Genomic DNA, 15,185 nt, shown 5'->3' on the forward strand with positions numbered 1-15,185 from the left:
TAAAGCAACAAGCATCACCAGTGTATGCGCCGATTCTGCAGGACATACACATTAGCATGAACCTTTTTACTTCAGTTTTCTTTCGCTTTGAACATAAAGAAAATAATTTCGAGGCCCATTCGGTTGCAAATGGAGCTGCGTCTCTGCGAGTGGGCCGCCATATGTGGCTAGGGATCCTTCCTGAAATTGCATGTATTCCGGATGTGATGAACTTTGAATAAATCCCTAGTTACCTTAAAAAAAGGGTATCAACTGTCAACGACGTACTTTCAAAAAATGCCCATCATGCCCATCACTATGAAGGGGTATAGGGTAATCACAGCCGTTGATGTGTTTAGAGGAGGGGGAGGGGGGTTGTACCGAAGCGAAAGTGTTTTTTTTAGAAAAGGAGGATGACCCCCGACCTCTGCATTTGGGCGATGCATACGACCACTTTATTAATTATTCTCACAAGACCTTACAAAGTCATACAACAGTAAGACTAAAGCCGCCGTCTAAGCAACAAACTGTCGCTACACCTATCCAGTTGATGAAGGGGCGCAGATAGCCTGGGCCTAATACCAAACAAACATCGCAGCCAAGCCTAACATCTAAGACCTGAGACCCCAACCTAGCCACTTGTCGGGTCTGGGGCACACACTGGTCCGGCGTGCTCTCAGAGGCCGCCGCCGCCAACTGCCACCACTCCATTTTCAGAACTGTACTGATGCATATCTTGCTTGGTCTAGCTATCGTCGACGCCACCATGACGCCCAACGGCACCTCCTCCCTGCGCGCAAACAGCTGAGCACGTCGCGGTCGCCACTGATACACCTCAGCGCCATGCTGCCAAGTACCACCAGCCGACACAGTTTGAAGTCCCTAGGCCCTTGATACTGTCGACTGAGGTCTGCAGCGTGTGAAATTATTTCAGATATTGTAAGGATTTCATTTTACCAATGCCCTCAGGCAGCCTTTCAAGACATGGAATATGCAGATTCAACAAGTGCGTAAGGAGAAAAATATCCATTGGTATACAAGACGACTCATCTATATCCACTGTTTCCAACATCTGTAGCCCTCTAAAGCCCTCTAATTTGGGTTGGTAGCTGGCACTTATAACAGCCACGAATCCATATATGTCGCAGCTGATGTAGGATGCAGAATCGTTTTATTTAATACTGCGTTGGCGGGGTCTTAAACTTAAGACATCTTGGCTCGGATACCATATTGAATTCATGCACCGACCAACTCATTCAAAAGTCCGAACTGATGGAGGGAGGTGGGCAATATATTTCAACAAAAAGGATTCAGAAATTTATACCAGAAATGTCTGCACGAATCTCCATTATTGTGCAAGGGATCTTTACCCACTATATACCTTCACCTTTCGATTTACTTATGTTTGGCCGAAGATGAGCATGTCTCCAAGCTTCAGGCTGATGGACAACGCACAGCAGGCCCATCCTGACCACAGGTACACGATTGCCCATTCACTAACTTACTTCAGCTGCACATTTGTTAAGTCCAGGCTCACAACCTGTCGAAAGCACCTGATCGACGGAAGACCGTAAACTGCTACTGGCAAGAGCTTCAGGATCCTAATTTCTCCATTCTGGTGGTGGGGCTTGTTCCATTTTGACAAGAAGATCCTCTCCCCTCCGCCTCTGCCAAGAGATATCGTTCTTCTCATCATCCTGACCAGACGAGGCCAAGCAGATGACACCATCTTTATCCTCTGCATAACCAACAATTAAACATTAGAACGCACTGTGAATAGGAAAGAAGAGAAAGGTTTAGCGCCTGAAATCAGGGATGCACCAAGCGCGTCCCCCTCGGCTTCACATCTTCAAAGGTCAGACGAGAGAAAGCATCTTGCTCAGAACCTGTTCTTTCGGACCGAGTAACAGAGCACACATGAGTGAACTTAACTGACACATGTTTTGATTCACCCTAGAATGCACTACGGACTTCAAAGTAAGCACATAACAGTTGAACGTTAAAAATCAGGGTACACCAAGCGGCCGTCCTCAGCTTCCCACATGCCAGGATATGTGACTTCCGAGGAGCCTACGCAGATCCCAGTTGGTGCAGAGGCCGGGGAAGTGAAATTCTCCTCCAATTTTAAAGAATCAGTATAAGGTAAGACTGGAAGAGGATGGGAGAGGAAGGGGAGGCGGAAACGCGGCCGCCAGAGGCGACCGGACTTTTGCGGCCGCCGAGCCGTTCCTCGCCGGAGGGTTCTGTGGAGGGACCGTCATAGATCCGCTCGCCATCTCCAAGTGCTCTTATTGTGGCGGTGCCGCTGGGAGGAAAGGAGGGGCCGGCGGGATCGCGTGGTTTTGATCGCGGAAACACGGCACATGGAGAGATCGGACGGGAGAGGAGTAGATCGACACAATGGCGGGTTCAATTCTCCGTCGGGACGGATCCCGGCAACTGGATCGAAGGCCGCCTACGTTTCACTCCACAATTGCGCTGGATGGTTCTCCTAGATTTGGAGAATGACGTGTTAGCCGGCGACTATCTTCCGGACAGCGAATTGATCGAGGTAGGGCTGCATTTCATGATTGATGAATATGATGTGGTTGTTGGTCAATGTGTGCAGGTTGATCTACCTCCGAAGGCAGCGGAGGTGGTTGATCTGACGAAGACGACGGCTCCTGGAAGACCGAGAGGGCGATTTTGGGCTCTCATTGAAAGTGATGACGAAGAACAGGTGGAGAATCAGGTCTCGACGAGTCGGCTAGTGGTTTCGCAGGTTACGGGATCGATGGAGTCGCCGGACAAGGCGGTGCCCGATCATCGTCGATCAAAATTTCAAAATCCCAAGCCGACTGTGAAATCCTGGATCGGCCCGATCCCTAAGGTACTCCGAGAACCCGTTACTTTGTCAGATTTTATGCCGGAAACATGGACTCTAGTTACTCGGAAGAAGAAGGGAAAGAAGGGTCGGCCGCCGCCGCCGCTAAGGTCGCCGGTGGCGAGATCGGTGAGCGTTATTCGAGCGGCCAGAAGGGCTCGCTTGAATTTGCTGCTGGGCCAAGGAAACGATTCAGATGCGGCGATGGTCGTGGGCTCTCTAGGCCCGGGTAAGGCCCAGCCAGAAGCCCAAGCCTCGTTCGATCCTCATCCTACGTGCGTGCATGTATCATCGTTGCCCGAGGCCTTCGTGATCGCGGCTAGGGTTTTGCACACACCGGGTTTCCCGACTCTTGGCGCGGGGCGGGCGACTAGAATCTTCTGCGCCGGTGAGATGGCTGGACGTGGGCCACCACCCGTCAAGCGTGGGCTGCCGCCCGCCGTTGGTGCCAGCGGTGCCGGCCATGGCGTTCCGCCTCCACAAGGGCCGCAATCCACTGCTACCGGTCCGCCGGCTGGAACCGGAGCAGGCTGAGGCGCTTAGCCTACCGCGAGGCAAGGGCCGCTGGCTGTAGCCTCGGGTTCACAAGCGCCGGTGCATGCTGCTCGGCCAAGTGCGTGGCAGCCGGAGGAACCGGCGCAGCCGCCGGTGGCCAAGGCTCCGGCCCTAGGAAGGGGTCGGGGCTCGCACCATGGATGGGATGGTCAAGGACGCGGTGGATACGACAGAGATGGTCCGATATACAACCGATACGGGCAGTGGGGGGACGATGGTTACGATGCATATGGTGAGGGGCTGCACCGTGGATCATCCTCCGGTGGCGGCCGTAGTTTCAACTCGTACAATGGCGACGGTCCAGGACATGGATCTCAGGGCCCACTCGGTAATTTTGTTGAAGGTGTTGACGGCCCCAATGATCGTTTCCGGGCAGACTATCGGCGTGGCGGGAGAGGGAGGCGCCCACCTCCACCGCGACACCCTCCGCCGCCACCACCGCCCGTTGCGGACACAGCTCCGGGGGCGGAGATGGAGCACTCAGCAGATGTGGCGGGGGTCTCATCCACGTTGCCCGCGGCAGCGGTTGACGCGGTCAGGGCTCTGGTAGCGGTGACCATTCTGACGGCTTCTGGAGTCGCTAAAACTAGGGATTGTGCGACGGACAAAGGGCCGGACAAAGCATAGGGAGAAAAGCTTTCGAAGTGGGCAATTAAGAAGAAGAAATTGCCTTGCTATAGATGTGGCGAACCGGGACACTTTGTGGCAGAGTGTACTAATGAGCTTTGTGACTATTTGCCTCAGATCGCAGCATGTGACCGGTGATTGCCCACTCCTATCCGGTCCTAAACCTGGCTTAAACATTTTTGGGGTGTGTTGCAAGGAGTTGATGTTCTTTGAGATACCGGAGGTGGATCCTCTACCTCAGGTGGTTGAGAGTTCCTTCCCAGCTGTGGTTCGGATTACTAATGGACAACTGACTGATGCTCAGATTGTAAGGCAGCTGCGTGACCTGGTACCGGGTAACTATCAGTGGCATCTTGACAAGCTGGAGGGACAGGCTTACAAGGTGGATTTCCCACTAAAGAGGACCAGATGCATTTTCTTAAGTGGGGTATGTGCAGAGTTCCAAGTACCAACATTATCATTGCTTTTGATGAGTGGAAGCAGGAAGAACCAGAGGTACACCTTTAGAGAAGGTGTGGGTACGTTTCTTTGGCGTACCACCAAAACTGATTGAACACTTTCTGATTGCTTGGAGCTTGGGTTCTATGATTGGCAAGACATAAAAGGTGGACATGCCTTTCACTCGTGCACAAGGGGTCGCGAGGTTGCTGGTCAGTGTTGTGAGCGTTGAGTTCATACCAGATGTAGTTAGATGGACACATGTTGGAGTCACGTACGTTTTAGAGCTTGAGATTGAAGACACTCTGATTTCCCAGGATGGGGATGAGATTCAGGATATGGACACAACTGAGGGGGACGGAGCCCCGGGAATCAGGATAAGGGGCACGATAATTCACCACGGGAGTCGGCCAAGGGGCCAAATGCGCAACCATATAAGGCAGATAACTCTGCCAAGGAGGCGCCCCCGTCCACAACTCTGATGAACACACTTCATTTTGGTTCGTTTGGAGCGAGGTCGGATCCTAGTCGGTTATGGAGCACCAGAGTTGAGGCGGACGACCCGACGGAACTTGAGCTACCACCGGTGTTGGTCCCTATTTGTGAGCCTACGACGACCTTACTACGAGAGAGGTTTCTGGTACCCCACAGCAGGCACCACAGGGGCTACGACACACTAACAGTGGCCTAGTCACGATGGGTTCCACGCCTAGTGGGTCGGTGGGCACTTGCGGGCCAATCGCGAGTGGGGGGGGGGTCGTGGGCAGGAGGCCCATAGCGCCCGCCTACACGCGTCGGGCTCGACCTTCTCGGGAGGGGCGCCTGGACAAGAGGTTCGAGGTGCTCTTTCTCCCTCAGTTGTCCCGGGCGAGCTGGGGGAGAGGTGCAGGCAGGAGGCCCATGGCATAACCTCTCCGCAGGGCCGCACCGAGAAGAACGGACAAGGGCCGCACTGTTCTGTTGGCGAGGGGGGGGGGACCGGGACTATTGAGCAGGTGGCTCCACGGTCCCCTTCCCCCTTGGCCACTGTGGGCGATTTCCGCTCGACCACGCCCTACCCTTGATGACCCACAAGTATAGGGGATCTATCATAGTCCTTTTGATAAGTAAGAGTGTCGAACCGAACGAGGAGCAGAAGGAAATGATAAGCGGTTTTCAGCAAGGTATTCTCTACAAGCACTGAAATTATCGGTAATAGATAGTTTTGTGATAAGGTAATTTGTAACGGGTAACAAGTAACAAAAGTAAATAAAGTACAGCAAGGTGGCCCAATCCTTTTTGTAGCAAATGACAAGCCTGGACAAATTCTTATATAAAGAAAAGCGCTCCCGAGGACACATGGGAATTATCGTCAAGCTAGTTTTCATCACGTTCATATGATTCTCGTTCGGTACTTTGATAATTTGATATGTGGGTGGACCGGTGCTTGGGTGCTTTCCTTACTTGGACAAGCATCCCACTTATGATTAACCCCTATTTCAAGCATCCGCAACTACAAAAGAAGTATTAAGGTAAACCTAACCATAGCATGAAACATATGGATCCAAATCAGCCCCTTACGAAGCAACGCATAAACTAGGGTTTAAGCTTCAGCCACTCTAGCAACCCATCATCTACTTATTACTTCCCAATGCCTTCCTCTAGGCCCAAACAATGGTGAAGTGTCATGTAGTCGATGTTCACATAACACCACTAGAGGAGAGACAACATACATCTCATCAAAACATCGAACGAATACCAAATTCACATGACTACTAATAGCAAGACTTCTCCCATGTCCTCAGGAACAAACGTAACTACTCAAAAATCATATTCATGTTCAAAATCAGAGGGGTATTGATATGCATATAGGATCTGAACATATGATCTTCCACCAAATAAACCAACTAGCATCAACTACAAGGAGTAATCAACACTACTAGCAACCCGCAGGTACCAATCTAAGGCTTTGGGACAAAGATTGGATACAAGAGATGAACTAGGGTTTGAGAGGAGATGGTGCTAGTGAAGATGTTGATGGTGATTGGCCCCCTCCCGATGAGAGGAGCGTTGGTGATGACGATGGCGATGATTTCCCCTTCCCGGAGGGAAGTTTCCCCGGCAGAACAGCTCCGCCGGAGCCCTAGATTGGTTTCGCCTCGTGGCGGCGGAGTTTCTTCCCGAAAGCTTGCTTCTCATTTTTCCTCAAACGAAAGACTTCATATAGCAAAAGATGGGCACCGGAGGGCCACCAGGGGGCCCACGAGGCAGGGGGGCGCGCCTCCCACCCTCGTGGCCAGGGTGTGGCCCCCCTCTGGTATTTTCTTCGTCTAGTATTTTTTATTAATTCCAAAAATGACTTCCGTGAAGTTTCAGGACTTTTGGAGCTGTGCAGAATAGGTCTCTAATATTTGCTCCTTTTCCAGCCCAGAATTCCAGCTGCCAGCATGTTCCCTCTTCATGTAAACCTTGTAAAATAAGAGAGAATAGGCATAAGTATTGTGACATAACGTGTAATAATAGCCCATAATGCAATAAATATCGATATAAAAGCATGCTGCAAAATTGACGTATCAACTCCCCCAAGCTTAGACCTCGCTTGTCCTCAAGTGGAAGCCGATAACGATAAATAATGCCACATGTTTAGAGGTAGAGGTGTCGATAAAATAAAATACGGACATGAGGGCATCATGATCATTCTTATAACAACAACATATATGGATATTGTCATATGATTTCTTATGCTCAAGTAAATAATCTATTCACAATGTCAAGTATGAATCAGGAACTTCATTGAGAACCAAAAACTATAATCTCATTCATTGAAGCAATTGCAATTTATCATAACATCGGAAAGAGTCTATGTAAGAGCTTTTCAGCAAGTCCACATACTCAACTATCATTTAGTCTTTCACAATTGTTAACACTCACGCAATACTTCTGGTTACGGAGTTTTAATCGGACACACAGAAAGATAGGGGCTTATAGTTTCGCCTCCCAACCTTTTACCTCAAGGGTAATGTCAACAATAATAGTTCATGCTTACTTACATCCAATTGGATATATATATCAAGATCTTTCCAACACAATGTGCTTGCCAAAGGATAAAATGTAAAAAGGAAAGGTGAAAATCACCATGACTCTTGCATAAGGGTAAGAGATAAAAGTAAAAGATAGGCCCTTCGCAGAGGGAAGCAGAGGTTGTCACGCGCTTTCATGGTTGGATGCACGAAATCTTAATGCAAAAGAACGTCACTTTATATTACCACTTGTGATATGGACCTTTATTATGCAGTCCGTCGCTTTTATTACTTCCACATCACAAGATCGGATAAAGCTTATTTTCTCCACACTAATAAATCATACATATTTAGAGAGCAATTTTTATTGCTTGCACCGATGACAACTTACTTGAAGGATCTTACTCAATTCACAGGTAGATATGGTGGACTCTAATGGCAAAACTGGGTTTAAGGATATTGAAAGCACAATTAGTATCTCTACTTGGTGCAAAGAATTGGCTAGCATGAAGGATAAAGGCAAGCTCAACATGTTGAATGATCCATGACAATATACTTTATTTCAGATGTAAGAAAACATAACACATTATGTTGTCTTCCTTGTCCAACATCAACTCTTTAGCAGTTGCCAAGGGGAGTGCACATACCCATATGATTATGTCTCCCTTGCTGGTGAAGAAGATGGTGGTGATGATGGGTAGTCGCAATCGAGCGTAAGAGATCCTCCAACTTGCGGATAATGCCCTTGAGTGCAACGATATGCTCCTTCAACAAAATATTTTCACGTGTGAGATACTTGTTTTGTATACGAGCTAACTCAATCATCTTGAAAGCTTCGATCTCAGTTGGGGTAAGAAGATTGTGATCAAGTTGAAGGATGCCTTCTGTTGCCAGAACTTGGTCCTCCGTGGCCTTCTTGATCCCTTCATCCTTGTTGATCTTCATGGGTTCTTCCCTCTTCAGGTCTATCTTCATGAGCCAAGCATCGTTGTCACAATTGTTGGAGGAGGGGGATGACATGATGCCTAGCCTTTACAACCCTGACATAAAACAACTCGAAATAAGAACATAGGATAATTGCGTGATACGGTGGTCAAAACCTTCGGGAGATTATATAATGAATTTTTACTGACCAAAAGAAGTATCGTGCTAGAAAACGGAGTCCGGAGAGCGCACAAGGTGCCCACGAGGTAGGGGGGCGCGCCCTCCACCCTCGTGGAGGCCTCGTGTCCTTCCCGGACTTCTTCTTATTTTCCTATTTTCTTACATTTTCCAAAATGGAGAAAAATTGCCATTAGAACTGTTTTGGAGTCGGTTTACTTACCGTACCACATACCTATTCCTTTTCGGAGTCTGAAACGTTCCGGAAAGTATCCCTTATGTATTCCTCCGGGGTTACGGTTTCAATAATATTAGTTTCAACATTTATAGGATTACCTGATATATAATGTTTGATTCTTTGGCCATTCACCACCTTAGGATTTGTGCCTTTGTTAATTTTTATGGCACAGGAACGATAGACCTCCTTGATAATGTAAGGACCTTCCCATTTAGAGAGAAGTTTTCCTGCAAAAAATCTTAAACGAGAGTTTTATAGCAACACATAATCACCTACATTAAACTCACGCTTTTGTATTTTTGTCATGCCATCTTTTGACTTTTTCTTTAAACAATTTAGCATTCTCATTAGCCTGGGTTCTCCATTCATCAAGTGAGCTAATGTCAAATAACCTCTTCTCACCGGCAAGTTTGAAATCATAGTTGATCTCTTTAATGGCCCAATATGCCTTATGTTCTAATTCAAGAGGTAAGTGACATGTTTTTCCATAAACCATTTTATATGGAGACATACCCATAGGATTTTTATATGCAGTTCTATAGGCCCATAATGCATCATCAAGTTTCTTGGACCAATTCTTTCTAGATCTATTAGCAGTCTTTTGCAAAATTAATTTGAGCTCTTTGTTACTCAATTCTACTTGACCACTAGACTGTGGGTGATAAGGAGATGCAATTCTATGATTAACAGCATACTTGGCAAGCATTTTACGAAAGGCACCATGAATAAAATGTGAACCACCATCAGTCATTAAATATCTATGAACTCCAAACCTCGGAAAAATAACTTCTTTAAGCATCTTAATAGAGGTGTTAGGATCAACACTACTAGTTGGAATAGCTTCTACCCATTTAGTAACGTAATCAACATCAACTAAAATATGTGTATACCCATTAGAGGAAGGAAAAGGTCCCATATAATCAAAGCCCCAAACATCAAATGGTTCAATAACAAGTGAAAAATTCATAGGCATTTCGTGACGTCTACTAATATTACCAATTCTTTGACATTCATCACAAGATAAGACAAACATACGAGCATCCTTGAAGAGAGTAGGCCAATAAAAACCGGATTGCAATACCTTATGCGCAGTTCTGTCTCCAGCGTGGTGCCCTCCATAAGCTTCGGAGTGACACTTGCGTAGGATCTGTTCCTGTTCATGCTCAGGTACACAACGTCTAATAACACCATCTACCCCTTCTTTGTAAAGATGTGGGTCATCCCAAAAGTAATGTCTCAAATCATAGAAAAACTTTTTCTTTTGCTGGTATGTGAAACTAGGTGGTATAAATTTAGCAATAATGTAATTGGCATAATCAACATACCATGGAGCAGTACGAGAAGCATTTATGATATTTAATTGTTCATCAGGAAAGCTGTCATCAATAGGTAGTGGGTCATCAAGAACATTCTCTAACCTAGACAAGTTGTCTGCAACGGGGTTCTCATCTCCCTTCCTATCAATAATATGCAAATCAAATTCTTGTAGCAAAAGAACCCATCTAATAATTAAGTCTAGGCTTAGCATCTTTCTTTTCCATAAGGTATTTAATAGCAGCATGATCAGTGTGAATAGTTACTTTAGAATCAACAATATAAGGTCTGAACTTATCACAAGCTAATACAACTGCTAAGAATTCTTTTTCAGTAGTAGCATAATTTCTCTATGCACTGTCTAGAGTTTTACTAGCATATTGAATAACATTTAATTTCTTATCAACTCTTTGCCCTAGAACAACACCTACAGCATAATCACTAGCATCACACATAATTTCAAAGGATAAATTCCAATCAGGTGGCTGAACAATAGGTGCAGAAATCAATGCTTTCTTAAGTATTTCAAATGCTTCTACACAATCATCATCAAAGACAAATGATATATCTTTTTGTAATAGATTAGTCAGAGGCCGAGAAATTTTTGAGAAGTCCTTAATGAACCTCCTATAAAAACCGGCATGACCAAGAAAACTTCTTATACCTTTAATGTCCTTGGGACATGGCATATTTTCAATAGCATAAACTTTAGCTTTATCAACTTCAATGCCTCTTTCAGAAATTTTATGCCCCAAGACAATACCTTCATTAACCATAAAGTGACACTTCTCCCAATTCAAGACAAGGTTAGTGTCTTCACATCTCTGCAAAACTCGATCAAGGTTGCTCAAGCAATCATCAAAAGAGGATCCATAAAGGGAGAAATCATCCATGAAAACCTCACAAATCTTTTCACAAAAATCAGAGAATATAGCCATCATGCATCTTTGAAAGGTAGCAGGTGCATTACATAAACCAAAAGGCATATGTCTATAAGCAAAAGCACCGAAAGGGCAAGTAAAAGTGGTCTTTGCTTGATCATCAGCTGACACGGGTATTTGAGAGAAACCAGAATAACCATCTAGAAAGCAAAAATGTGTGTGTTTGGATAATTTCAAAGGGGTAATTATACCTGCCTCAAGGAGTTTTAGTATTTCCTTTCTTACCACTTCTTTCATCTTAGGATTTATCCGTCGTTGGTGATCAATAACTGGTTTGGCATCTTTCTTCAAATTTATTTTGTGTTGACATAGAGTGGGACTAATGCCCTTAAGATCATCAAGAGTATATCCAATAGCAGCACGGTGCTTCTTCAGAGTTTTCAATAATTTCTCTTCTTCATGCTCTAAAAGGTTAGCACTAATAATAATAGTATATATCTTCTTTTCATCAAGATAAGCATATTTAAGAGTACTAGTCGTCAACCCGTGCATCCGCACGGGCTAGTATATTTTAGGAACACATCAAGATATTAACAATGAATTGGGTACAATTTTTTTACATATTTAAAATATACAAATTCAGAAATTCACCTATAAATCATTAATATTGAAACCATCAAACACTTGCTTACTGTAAGGCAAAATGTGTGTAATAGGTTATCTTAGAAGTAATAAGTTAGTCGTAGATGAAATTCTAAAAAATAATCAAGGTTAGGATATATACTACATATAAAACGTATTTACATGTCATGCTAAAAGATGTCAGAGGAAATACATTCTCATCTACTGTTGCTAAGTGACATAAATATATTGACAAAGAATTTCACTCTCTCATTTTTTGTCAACTACTGCACTCTCTAATGTATTTCAAGAGCCTTAACTTTAATGGACTATGATCTTTACCGAACTCCATGAGCTGCAAATCAAAAATCTCCGGAAAATTAGCCACAAAAAAGGAGAATCATCATGATAGGAAAATTATCTGGCGACTCCACATGTTCATTTGTTTACCATATGAAATATATCAAATATAAGCGAAAGGGTGTGCAGAAAAGCGAAGGAGACATTAGTTTATATCAGCATAAATAAGAAGATAGCTATGCACCCATAGCATCGAGATTTCCATAGCCGATACAACCTCATGAATTTAAAGCGTTTAAAAATATTTCAATAACTATATTAGGCAATTACTGTCTCTAGATACTTATGAATTTCAATCAGTTTGATTGGTTATTATTATCAAGTAAAATATCCACAAAAAGGTATTAAAAATCAATCGTCTATCAAAACAAAATTTCAAAGGGCCATCTCTGAAACAAAATGTAAATAAGTACATTAGCATTGCATCAACATTAGAAACCATTGTCTTACAAAGTAGTACACCACATATAGGACAATGAATATGTGAGTTAGATAAAGAAATATATCTAGAGTCAGATTAATTGACAAAAGAACCATCTCCCTAATTATATTTCAGTGCACCCAAGCATGAAATAAAATAGAAGCTATATGAACAATTTTATTTAGGAACATGTAGCTAAGCATACATGCAGTTCTGTAATCCAAAATGGAATATTTAAATTAAATGACAAAGAAACATGATAATTATTGGGAAATACAAAAATATCAAGTGATATACCAGATAATAATTGAAGCAAATACGTAGAAGGTGTAGCTGAAAATGTTAGCTTTAGCATTAGATAGCATAACTTGGGCAGGGAGTTCCTTCCTACGTCCAGCACGTAGACATTTGCCATGTACCTATTTTAATTATACATATAACCTTGTAAGATGATTCCCTTGCTTGTTAGGATAGTGAAATTGTATCATTCAGAGCTATGAACAATATGCAAGTTAGAGTCACATCCGGTTTATTTGAACATCTTATTAAGAAGGACGTAATACATGCAAAAATTGCAAACAGAAATTGTACCTTAGGGCAAAAGTGATTGGCTCCTGATTTATGAACCTGTACTATATGTTTGCAAAAGGTGAAAATCAAGTGGAAGCATAGCACATCATTGTTCCAAAAGATTAAAAAATTAAGAGCACATCTTAATCCATGGGAGGCTACTGCTCAACACTCGCTCGTGACACATATACATCTGGTGCTACAATTGCTTCCAAATATGCTTTGACATGTCGTAGAGAGCATATGTGAACAGAACCTTTGTATTCTAAGTGATGACAATTCTCCATATTCTTGTGTATACAGTTATTGGATAAGCTGCGCAGACTGGTACAGTTCATCTGCCTAACTGATGACAAAGCTAGTAAAAGGTAAGGAGAAAACCAAGTGGAGCAATAGTCAGTAGATAGTAATAGGCCAGAATACTAAGGGATGTTCAGCAATGTGATTATTCATAGAGCAGCCTGAAGCCTACAAATATCTCAATGCAGCAGGCAAAAAGTAAACCAATGAATATAGTATGTGTGTCGTAGTTATTTTGCATCATTGTCCGTAATGCATATATAAACAAAGTAGACTTCCTGTATGAATTATTTTATCTAAATAGATGAATTCAGAGCTAAATTACTGAAATAAACTCATTTGTATTCTAAAGAGTACCCATAATGAATCAAAATCTCACTTTGGCATGGTTGCAAATTATCATCTAAATCTCTGTTAATTGAACAGTACATAACATTCAAACCAAAGGAGATATTTTGAAAAGATAAGTATTTTTTCAGGTTTTCATCTATACAAAGAATCAATGTACGGCACATACCTATCAGACCTGTGGAAAAGCAGGAAGTAACCAAAAGTAAAGAAGACACAGAACGATAGAATTTACAGAACAACAAAAGTGAACAGTCACCTGGCTGTTGTACAGGTTTGCTACCAAGGCTCATTCGGTCCTTCCTGACAAAATCAAACCACCTGCCTGCTTGCACGGCTAGCTTGTGTAACTGTACGTGTTGCAGCCTGACAAAAGCATCGGCCATCAACTAATTCTTGGATCAAGCCTTGCTACTTACGTGTGCATGTTTTGTAGAGGGCAAGTGTTGGACGGGGTGTTCCTGGCCCTATAGTAATCAGCAAGGGCAACAATATATGCTTCAAGTCAGGTACACGGCTGCACCAAACTAATTGTTAAAAAGGAACATAAGCCATAAGATATAAGATCTTCGTTTTGAATTTTAGACGCATTTATCAATGTATGTTTTCTATATCTTGACATGAAATAAAAACATATCAGACTGAGTTCTCTTTCTATTGTTTATCTGTCCAATGTACAGGTTTGCTGTGCAGAGATTCCAGATATTAATCGCAAGTGTCACGCACTCATGCACAAAATCTACTACAGAATCATGTATTTCAGTGCGACATCACAACTACATCCTATTAGTTCTACACATAAGTATTATTTCTTACAGATCTAAGGACACCACAATTATGACAAAATTTCTCTTTGGGAGATTAGGCTGCATGCAATTTTTTGTCAACACAAACACATCTAATCTGCCCCAACCAATGGTAGGGTGTAGGGTATAGGCATGTTCAAAACATCCTCATTCGAGTGAATATATAGCAAACTAACTTGAAAAAAGTGCACAATACATCAGATTCTTACCCAACCAAGACATACATACCTGTTGGTCGCTGTGTCCATCGTTGGCCTGTGCTGGCTACGGCCAGAAGTGACAACGCATGAAGAGTTGACGGAGACCTTGACGAAGAGCATAGCAAACCTAGACTGGTTGCGAAGAGAGGTGATAGACATAGGGAAGAGGCGACGGAGACCTCGGCCAGAAGCACTGCCAGCGTGACGGAGCCCTTTCATAGGGGCCAAGAAAGCAGCGGGGTAGGCAGAGGCGATCTATCAGGGAGTAGATGAACGTGGATATAAGGTAGGGCAAATAGAAATTAACGATCCTATAGATACAATGCGACCGGTCGGATGAATCTGATTTAACTTGGGAAGTGGCTATCCAGCGTATGAAGAAAGGAGACCGTGGAGGGAGTTTTTACTTATATTTTCAAAACTGAGGAAAGAGATCAAGGACTTGTAGATAGATTGAGAGGTAGGAGTTTTATTTTAGGATTCTGATTCCACAAACGACCAAGAAAGGATTTGACTTTTTCTATGACTCAATCTACTCCATAAAAATTTGACTTTTTCTATGAC

Source organism: Triticum dicoccoides, chromosome 2A (assembly GCF_002162155.2).
Source record: "Triticum dicoccoides isolate Atlit2015 ecotype Zavitan chromosome 2A, WEW_v2.0, whole genome shotgun sequence".
NCBI lineage: Eukaryota > Viridiplantae > Streptophyta > Magnoliopsida > Poales > Poaceae > Triticum > Triticum dicoccoides.